The 9,882-nt window shown below is 47.3% G+C and overlaps 1 protein-coding gene across 3 annotated transcripts in view; it reads right to left on the reverse strand.

Annotated features, from left to right (window-relative positions):
* Positions 1 to 9,882, reverse strand: part of ALX4 (ALX homeobox 4) — a 69,430-nt gene that overhangs the window by 34,185 nt on the left and 25,363 nt on the right. The window contains exon 1 of one of the 3 annotated variants that reach the window (XM_085321864.1): positions 7,806 to 7,885. The exons of the other annotated variants lie outside the window; for them this stretch is intronic. The gene's annotated coding sequence lies outside the window, so the exon portion shown is untranslated. Of the gene's footprint in view, positions 1 to 7,805; positions 7,886 to 9,882 lie in introns of those variants that run through there. 3 annotated transcript variants of the gene reach the window in all.

Raw genomic sequence — 9,882 nt, forward strand, 5'->3', positions numbered from 1 at the left:
AAGTCAAAGCTTTTCCACTTCRAGATTTTTGCAAAGTTCAGATATGACACACTGGTGCATACCAAACAGCCCAAATTCAGGAACTCCTTGCATGAAGTTTGCTACACTTCTTGGCTAATGTTCAAGGAGGAGACATAGGGTCAGACTGCACTCTTCCTTCCTACTTCTCTGTAAGTCATTAAAATTAACAGARTAGACTAAGAACTGCTGTTGCTCTTCCACGAAGTATCCAAAGTGTGATTCAGTTGCCCACCTACAGGTTTTTAGTGCCATCAAAAATGCCCTAAGGTATTTCAGATGCCCACATGGGGCAGGATGATACAAAGACCTTTAGGAGCAGCACTGGGAGACCAGGCAGTGAAAATCAGGGCATCTATGCCAGCATGAAACACCTCCGTTATTCAGCCAGCTCAATCCCTCCTACCTTCACCAKCCAGGTCTTGCCCACTCTGCCAGCAGAAGAACACTGGGTAGCTCCTATTTAGTTTGTTAGAATCTAACAAACCTGCTGAAATACTTTGCCCTTAAATCTCTTCCTTGCCGCATGTCCTTTATGCCTAGGCCCCCAAATATGGTGAAAAAATCATCTGTTAGAACCTTGGTTGCTATCACAGTCTCTTCGTTCCTTTTTGGGTAAGCTTCAGGTCATTTTTCTAAAGAAATCCATGGCTACCAACAAATATTGTCTGGCAGATTCCATCTCAGGCAAAGGCCCAACAACATCAACAGCAACGGATCCCAGTAARGTCCCCATGAGACACTATTCAATAGGGTTTCTCCGCATCTTTGGGGATCCACTTTTACAATACAAGACATGCAAGAAATACATCACATTTCCTGTAGGAATTTTCCAAAGCTTGTCTACATTTTCCTCAAAACCAGTTCTATCTTGGCATGACAAAGAATTTTACAACTTCAAGATGTCCAATGATTTTAACATCTTAACAACCTTCTTTGAACCTCCTTTTTCAGGGTTTCTGGCAACTCATGAATACTCATCACGCATTGTTTTATTTCCCCATCTYCTATACAACATTTTGTCTTTAAATTCCAAGTCTTCCTATTATGACCAGAAAGCCGTTACTTGGCTATTCTAAAAAGAGTCTGTATTCCAAAGCAGACACAGTTGCAAAATGAGTTTTCAGTCATGCTCTCTTGATACCAAGAGCCTTTTGGGGGGATGCTTAGCTCCTTGACCTCTGCTCTTACAAACCCACATCTGCTGTTCCAGTGAATGAAGCAGAAATATTTTCATTTCTACAGACTCTGAAAGAAAAGAGAAAAAAAAAGGATGCAGTCTCAATCCTTTTAGTATGCATTTCCTTATTGTCCTGCTGAGGGAAGTGTCTGCCCAAAAAAGAAAGTATCTGAGCAAGACATTATCAGAGTGAGTCTGATGCYCAGGCCTATGGATATCTGCTGATCACTGCAAATTTCAAGTCCCAACGCAAGATGTCCCTCAGGATTGCTGAATGTAGGGAGCTATTACACATTTGCATGCTATGTCAGGATCACAAATTTCCAGACAGAATAGCTGGGTGAAAAAACCTAGGGATTTAATCACTACAGGATCTATATGCTTGGTGTGCTAATGTCACTCTGGCATTTCTTGCAGTATTTAGTCACCATCCATTCAAGCTCAATTTGGTTTCATGTCAATACTGTTCCCATTCCACACACACTCCCACCTCTGTTCAACTGAAACTGTTTCATCTCTGAAAATGCACAGCTGCTCTGCTCTGGCCACTGAGGTAATTTTCCCTTCTCACAAGAAGTGTGAGGTGCTTTTGCAGTCCTGGCAAATCCACAAATAACCCCTCAGCAGTAGGATCAGCACCCTGCAAAACCCGTGAAGGCTGGAAGTGCTGACCTGGGCCATCCAGCCTCCCTTTCCTCGTGTCGGTGGAAACTCTGCCCCAAATGCCCTTGGCTGAGCATTTGCACAGGGTAAGCATTACACCTCTTAAACGGTTCATCGTGCTTTGGGTTCAGTTTCAGATTGGCAGCCTCARGTTTATGACAGCCTGTTTATAAAAATGTATCAGTTCCTATTTAAAGGGTTTACAGTATGCCAGGATATCCTCAGATATAACAGAGGGGCTGAGTGGCCAGCCCTATAATACCTCAATACTAATCTCAAGCATGGGCCACCTTACACAAGCAATGGGAGACCAGTGCTACAGATTGCTATGGGCTTGTTCTAACATGAAAGCCATTTTTACTTCCACATATCTACTGATCCACTGTGGAAACCAAAATGAACTTAGTATAGCACATCCCAGATATCATCAATTAATGGTAAGGGACAAGCATTCTTTGATTAACATAATTTCCCATATTCCCAGTAAACCTATTACTTACCTTTTTTTCTAACCAGGAAAATTGATGAGGTCCAAGAGTTGGCTTAAAGCTCAAAGATACATATTTCTAGAGGTAGGCACTGCAAAGGGGTTGCCCAGACCTCTTTGTTTCACTTGTGCCGTATCTCCAAAGGAAACCACTGCTGCTTGATAGGCCCTGGTGCTTATCTGCCAGGTACCAATTGCCCYGAGCTGCATGCCTAGCATTGGCTCATCTCCTGCCTTGGCTACGCTGAGCTCTTTCCCAGATCCTGGAGGTCCAGTCTCCTGCGTGCGTTTSTCCCCAGCAAGAGCACTTTCTCCAGTCTCTGCCTTCCTTCGCATCCATGAGGTGGCTCCACTGTGGATTTCCCCATCCTCTTCTCTCTCCGTCTAGTTTCAGTTAGCAACTGCAGTGCATGGCTGAGCATCTGCAATGACTATAAATTACATACGCAATAACCTAGCTCTGGCTATAGCAGTTTGCCTTCCCCCATGGGCCTCTCTCTAAAGTGGAGAGTTGCCAAGTRGAGGCACGTAGATTGTTTAACCAAAAACTCCATTTTTTTGCCATCAAGGCCAAGGARTAGAGGATTTTCAGTACAACCAGTCACAAAAGTAACCTTCCCAAAAGCAAATTAGTTGAAGGTTACAGGGAAGAGGGGGAGTGCTTTAAACACCAACTTAATATCCGGCCCTGGGCACCCACAAGGCACGGCTACAGCCTCAACTCTAACTTAAAAACAGTATCTCCAAGCTTGGCATGCRCAACTTCACATCCTCCTATTCCCTGAATTCACTTTGGGGCTTTCAGTAGATTTTTATGAGGCTCTGTCCTGACTAGCCATATATTTATAACAACCCCTTTTGTGGGTGTTTCCCCTCCCCACCAGAGCAGCACTTAACTGAGCTGCTGCAGTCATGTTTGATGTTGCAGCCAATCCCCCACTGCTTTCCTATCCTGCATAAGTCCCTTTTACTAACAGCTTGAAGTGGTATGAACTGGATGAAAATTCTCTGCTCTCTACCATAGGAGCTGATCTTATGAGACTTAAAGCAACCAGATTCCSTCTTCCAGTAGCAGCTTTTTCTACTCCTGCTAAAGGGCTGAAATGCAATATTTAAGCTCTGCCATAAATTCCACAATTTCGTGGAGTGTTTCTGGCCTCCTTTTACTCCACAATCTGCCTAAGCGTCTAGCAATTGGTCCATCGGCTATTTATCTTGGAAATCCTCACCGGCATCTGGAGATGTGAGGAACACAAAATGTCTTCAGGTCGTCTGCCAGTTTAGGTGGGTCTCTTCTTTCCCTTGCCTCCTAGCATTTAGCTCTGTCCTGGCTAGCTCAGACTGATATCTGGCTCCAATCTGCTTATGACGGTTCAGACCAAATCTTGATAAATCGTGCTGTGTCTACAACACCGGGCTGCTCAGCTCTCAGGTATGGGTCCTTGCCACAGCCGTGCTGCTGACTGCACCCCAGGAGGAGGCCTGGGCATGCACTAGCCCAGGGGGGCAGCTCAGGCGTGGAGGCTGGGAGGGAACCGCGGTGGGGCCAGACGGGCTTCCAGCCCTGCGGTGAGAGGCTGGGGCACAGGCAACAGAGCGCACCCCTGCTCTGCGTTCAGCCTCGGGCTCTGGTCCATGCAGCAGCGCTGCAGAGCCAGGCTCCCTCCGACCCATCCTTCCCCCCAGCCGCGCAGCGGCAGGGCACAAGCATTGGCCTCCCACCCGCTCCTTCCCCTGGCGGTATTGCGGGAGCTGGAAAACCCGGTGCTGTGAGCCCCCCTGTGTTACGGAGCACACTTGCTGAAAACGGCCAGTGCTGTGGGTGTCTCAAGCCCTGCATGACAGACTGGACAGCGCTAGACCAACTGCATGCCCAGCAGGCTGGCACCCCAGCGATCCTCTGGTTTCCTTTTCAAGACGATTTTCTATTCTTTTAGAATTCCTTGCTGCAGCTCAGGCTTCCTATTAGGTTTCAGCCTGAACAACACTTTCCTGTTTCCCCTGTTTTGTGAAAATTTTTCTGGCCTGTGGCATGCACGTCCCCAAGCACGTCACAGACTTGGGGGTTTGCAGCTGGGCCTTCAGATCTCTCTGGACACTGTCCCAGTAAARACTCATTTTCAGCTTGTTTTTGACCACTCTGGGAAAATTCCCAATATTGTCCTAACTCTCTCTGCAAAGTTCACAACTTTGTTTTGTTTTGATTTTATTCTTGTGTGAATTCCTTTCACTTTTTATTGTTTCTTATTAGCTTAGGTTTCTGTAAGCACCTTTGTTATCTAATACCTCTTGCATCAAAAGGACATACAGCTCACTGTTTCCCTCTTTGGAAACTGAATCCTAGCCCAATACCAGGGTTAACTTTCCCGGCTGAGGCACCTACTCAATATCTGAAATCCTGAGGAGGTAATATTTCCACTACAGGGAGGAACCAATGAGTCCTGCAGTATTTCTTTTATGTGCTGGTGTTTGCATACGAAAGACTGTCTCCCTAAAAAAAGCCATTTCTGTAGTCAATATGATAAGCTCCATTTATTTCTCCCAGGCAGAAATCTGGCTCAAATATTCATTCTTTCTTTTCCTCAGGTTCCTCATTTCCCACTGATAGTGCTTCTCTGACAGGCTGTGACTACGTTGACTTTGATTTTGCACTGTTTTTGGTTATGTTTCCTGCCACACAGGCACACGTACACTATTTCTACTAGAAGCGTATGAAGGATTTGCATTGAGTTTCCAGTTAAACTGTTGCACCTAAATAGCACTGGGACTGGACAGCATTGCCAGTGGCCTGTGCTCAGCACAGCAGCTCCAAATGTTCTGTCTCTTGAATTCCCATGGCTGCTTCCTCACTTTTCAGATTTTTACTGAATCAAGGAAGTCACTCTCTTTATAAACCACATAGATTTTTTTTCACCTGGCCTCAGTGTACAGTGCATCTATCTGTCACTGAGCATCTAACAGCTTGCCTTTCAAGCTCTGTCACATCCTAAAAATTCACTTGCCACAACTAATGTACAGAGACCTTGCTAATAAAGAAAATGCTTTGAAATAATACTTATTCAACCATCTGCTTCCAGCAGACAAATTAATTGCAACAGAGTAAACCTTAAACTGCATCTTCAATATGATTTTTCAGACTTAAATAAGCATTTAACTGCTGAGTTAGGCAATGCAATAGTCATTGATCGGTACAGACAAGAATGGATGATCGTTCATGACATATCAATCTATCATGGCTAAATCCTGCTGGGACCTGAAGACAGGAGCTGCTAAATGTTGAATCACAGCAATTCCCAATGGAGAAAGACATGAGGAGTCTAATGCTTGTGAATTCAAACTTAGACCATCCATAAAATCAGTTGCAGACCACCTTCATTAATAGTAGTCAGTCTGCTACTGCTCATCACTCTTCCAGGTTTCTCCTCTTCTTCTTCCCTGTCTCCTATCTTTCATCTCTGTTCCCTCCTCTCTCCATCTTCCTCCCCTATTCCTCAGAAAATCTTTTGGGATGGAAAAATGGCTCTAGAAATATCATGGTGATTAGAACTGCTCTTTCACATCCTGCCTACTTATGTGATAGTCCAAATATGGTAGACTGTGAATATAAAGGCAAACATGGCCAGGCAGAATGACCAGTATGCCTAAAAACACTGATTCATCTGAACTTAAACAGAGCATCGTTTATTTAATATATGTAAATTTACTTACGTAGCTCTGCTTACAAGCTGGGGCAGCTGAGGGACAAGTAACCGTTGCAAATTACTGTAACACCTTATTAATATGAAATATTCTGATGGATCTCTCAGCAAATGATTCTCAGATCACAGGAGTCCTGTTAGCTGTGTAACTGCTCAGGCTTTTCCTTTTATTTCTTTTCCTTTTAAAAATGTGTCTATATGAACATATTGGATCTTTGCTTTCCAAACTGATGGACAATAGGGATGGGATTTTCCTCCAAATGTGTGGGAAGGATAATTCAGAAAAGTATGACTCTGAGGGTAGGGATTTCTCAGCATTTTCTCAAAAGCAGTAACCAACTGATCTCTCGGTTTGGCCAGTATGAGTTTCTAGGCAAGTGAGCTGCTTTCCAAAACTGAGACCATTAATGTGTCTTGGCAGATTAAGCCAATTTTATATGCTAGGATACCTGGGTACACAGGACACAGCAATTGCTACAGCTTCTTGAGATGAMTAATGAAACCTAAGTTTAACCCCCTCCAAAATGAAACAGAGAATGTTCTCCACAGTAAGTTCCCAGCCTCTGCGAAGCACTCTCCTCCTCTGCCTCCTGCCTCCAGCCTGCTGATAATGTCCCGAAAGAGCCGCGGCCCTTGGAGGAGCACGGCTTGAGTAACAGCTTGACCTTGCACAAGCTGCTTTCAGTCTCTGAGTCTCAGTTTTTCCAACAGCAAAAAAGGGAAGGAAACTACCACAGGATACATCACACTGAGCTGAGAATTGCCACGGCTACCCAAATACCATGAACAGGGCAATAAACCGGCTTTAAAGACTCCGAGGGAAAACTGGTTAAAGAGTCGGAAAGCAGGGCGACTAAACGGACTGAGATGTGCCTGGAGATGTCCTTTAGCAGCAGACCTTGGCTATGAGCCTCCCAGACACCACCTCCCTCTTACAAGGGAAACTCATCATGGCTTTGAATGCAGGACTTGGAAAGGGAATAAATCTTCAAGATCTGAGGGACTGAAGTCTGCACATTAGCTCCCCTTAAACCCTGAGTGCATTTAACTTGGGAGGTTAGAAACCACAGCCAAAGAAATCTCTTTTGATTCACAACTTGTTTTGAGCAGTCACCCATAAAGCAGCCAGTGAATCACTCCAGCCAGTTAGTCATGCAACCACACTGAATGTGCACTCAAAAGGGAGCACAAAATAAACAGCCTGCAGCTCCAGATAACACACACACAGCTCATTTGCGCTATCTGGCATCAGTATATATTGTTAATAGCACTCCTACATCAAACCCTTAGGAAAAGACGCACTCAGTAAGCATCTCCAAATCTCTCTCCCCATCAGTATATTTCTCGTTCGGTTCGCACTGTGTTCCTTTCAAAACAATTACGACTAGTAACAGTTTAAGATCTTTTTTRTTCTCTCGTTCTACCTCCTTCTTGTTGCTGGTAACGTCCTGGGACTACAGCGTGCGCTGCAGAAATTAAGGGCTAAAGCGGAGTTAATCCCAATCAGCAGCGGACAAACTGAAAATAAACAGTTCTAGTGTGAAAAGAAATCTTCCTGCGAGGAGGGACCGGCGCACATACAGGGGGAGGGAGTCTCCTGGTCCTTTGACACATGAGTGTTATAAACAGCTCAGGTCAGGAATCCTATAAAAGTCTCCAGCCAAATCTACCGTCCAAGTCAAGAGAAGCGAAAAACATCTTTGGAAAGAGCCACAAATAAATCTTCCTGTGAAGACACGGTAACAAGCGTGCGCCCTACCTTCGCGTCCTGCTCTGCTCCGCTTAGCTCCCTGAGGAAATCCCACAGGTTTCTGTGGAGGAGATCCCGCACCTCCAAGCGTCTGTGCAAACAGAGGCTTAGCCAAACTCCTGGCGAGAGCTCCCTCCCCTCCCTGGGAGGGTGCCGGAGCCCTTGAATGGCAGATCTGGTGGCCCTATTGTAAAAAAGAGAAGGCAATTGCCAAAGCAGCGTCAGCAGCACCCTGGGGAGCCCGCAGCCGGTCCTGGCAGAGGATCGCAAGGAAGTCAGCGTTATAAAACTTGGGAAGAGGCAGTTTCTCCAAGGAGCCGGCGGCGCTCTCCCTGCGTGGCTGCCCTTCTCTCAGCCCTTCCCGCTCCCCTCCGTCTCTCTTTTCCTTCCCTAGTGGATCTTCTCGCCCTTTCCTTCTCCCTCCTGGCCGTGGGGGGCTCGCTTCCCCTTCTCCTGCCCCGCGTCCCCACGCATGCCGAGCCCTGCCTCCCTCCCGCGCACTTTACACTCCCACGCTGCTCCCCGCAGCTCCCGGGCAGCGTCTCCCCTCCGCCGCCGGCCCCAGGTCGCCCCCCGACAGCCCTTTCCCCACCCCACACCGCCCCACGCGGAGAAGTCCTAGCAAAGAGAGTGCGAAGAGCGGCGGGTCCCCTCCCGGGCGCAGCCCCCGCCGTGGGCTCCCCGCGGCCCCGCTGTTTGCAAAGCCCGCGGGAGCCCGCGGGGTCCCTGCGCGCCGCAGCGGGGAGCGAGCGGGCGACCCCAGCGGCTCGCTCGGGCCGTGCCTGCAGTTTACGTTTCATTAGGGGAAGGAGGACAAATGCATTAAAAGTGTCAGCGTAAAAAAAAAAAAAAAAAAAAAAAACTCGCAACGATCCTCTAATTCTTACAGTGCTTGCTTTCTGCACTCTTACGAATAACGCACTGTAGACTGCACTTTATATCTGCTCACTAAATAAAAGAAATGGTCATTATTTGTATAAGCCGGCACTTAAAGAATTTCCTTTGCAAGAAAAAGCCCGTTTCCTTTCTCCTGTCCCCCTTGAGCAAACATCCCCACCACATTCGCGTTCACTTCTCAAATGATTTTTTCCTCCTGTATTTTTAGACAACAGTATATGTATATGTTTTKTGTGTACATATGTATACACCTACATATGCTTTAAGAAATATAACTTCAGCTACACTCAGAAGAAATAGAAAGTCAGATTACTTCAGCACATAAATCACTCGAAGGTTTCCCCCYTCCTAAGCGAAGATATACAACCTGTTCTGAGGGGGTTTGTTTAAGATTTCTACTTTAATTGAGGGTTCTAGTTTGCGGGATAATCCGCCAGCCACAGTTTTACCGCAGAGAAGGAGCGGGGGCCGAGTGGAGGGGGCGCCGGGGAGCCCCGGCGGASGGGAGGCCGCCGGCCGGCCGCCTCCGAGGGGAGCGGGGACGGCCGGGCTCCCGGTGCCACAGGCCGCCGGTCCCGCCAGCAACAGGTCTGGAAGCACTTCAGTGATCCCCTATCGTTTCCTTCTTATATTTACAACCGCARCCCTCCCTGGCCTATATTTATCTGTACAATGCAATGGAAGAGCTTAGATCTAGAAATAGAAGCCGGGAGGAATAGATAGCAGGCATGGGCTTTTTATAACTCGAAACGACTTGTTTATTATTTTAATTATATATATATATAATAAAATGAAATAAAAAGAGCTCCCGCCTGCTGGCTTATGGCGTGCCCGGCAGCCTCCGTTCAGCTCAGGCCTCGCMACACGCTGCCCGACCCGCTCAGGATGAGAGAGGGCGAAACGCGGCGGGCCAAGGGCCGAGCTCGAGGGGCTGTTGGCGGCGGAGGTGGCCGGGCCGCGGGGCACCAGCTCCTTTCGCGGAGCTGGGGGACGGGAGAGGAGAGGAAGGGAAAAGTGCAAGGAGGCCGCCGGGGCAGGAGGGACCCGGGCAGGGACGGGGACCTGCACAGGCATTTGGTCCGCAGCAAAGGGTGCACGGCCCTGGGTGCAGGGAGAGGAGCAGGCCGCTGAAGCACAGCCGGGCAGGAAAGGCTTTTCTTTTTCTTTCTTTCTTTTTTCTTTTTTTTTT

This window comes from Rhea americana, unplaced genomic scaffold (genome assembly GCF_003343005.1).
Source record: "Rhea americana isolate MKP2758 unplaced genomic scaffold, rheAme1 scaffold_72, whole genome shotgun sequence".
Taxonomy (NCBI): domain Eukaryota; kingdom Metazoa; phylum Chordata; class Aves; order Rheiformes; family Rheidae; genus Rhea; species Rhea americana.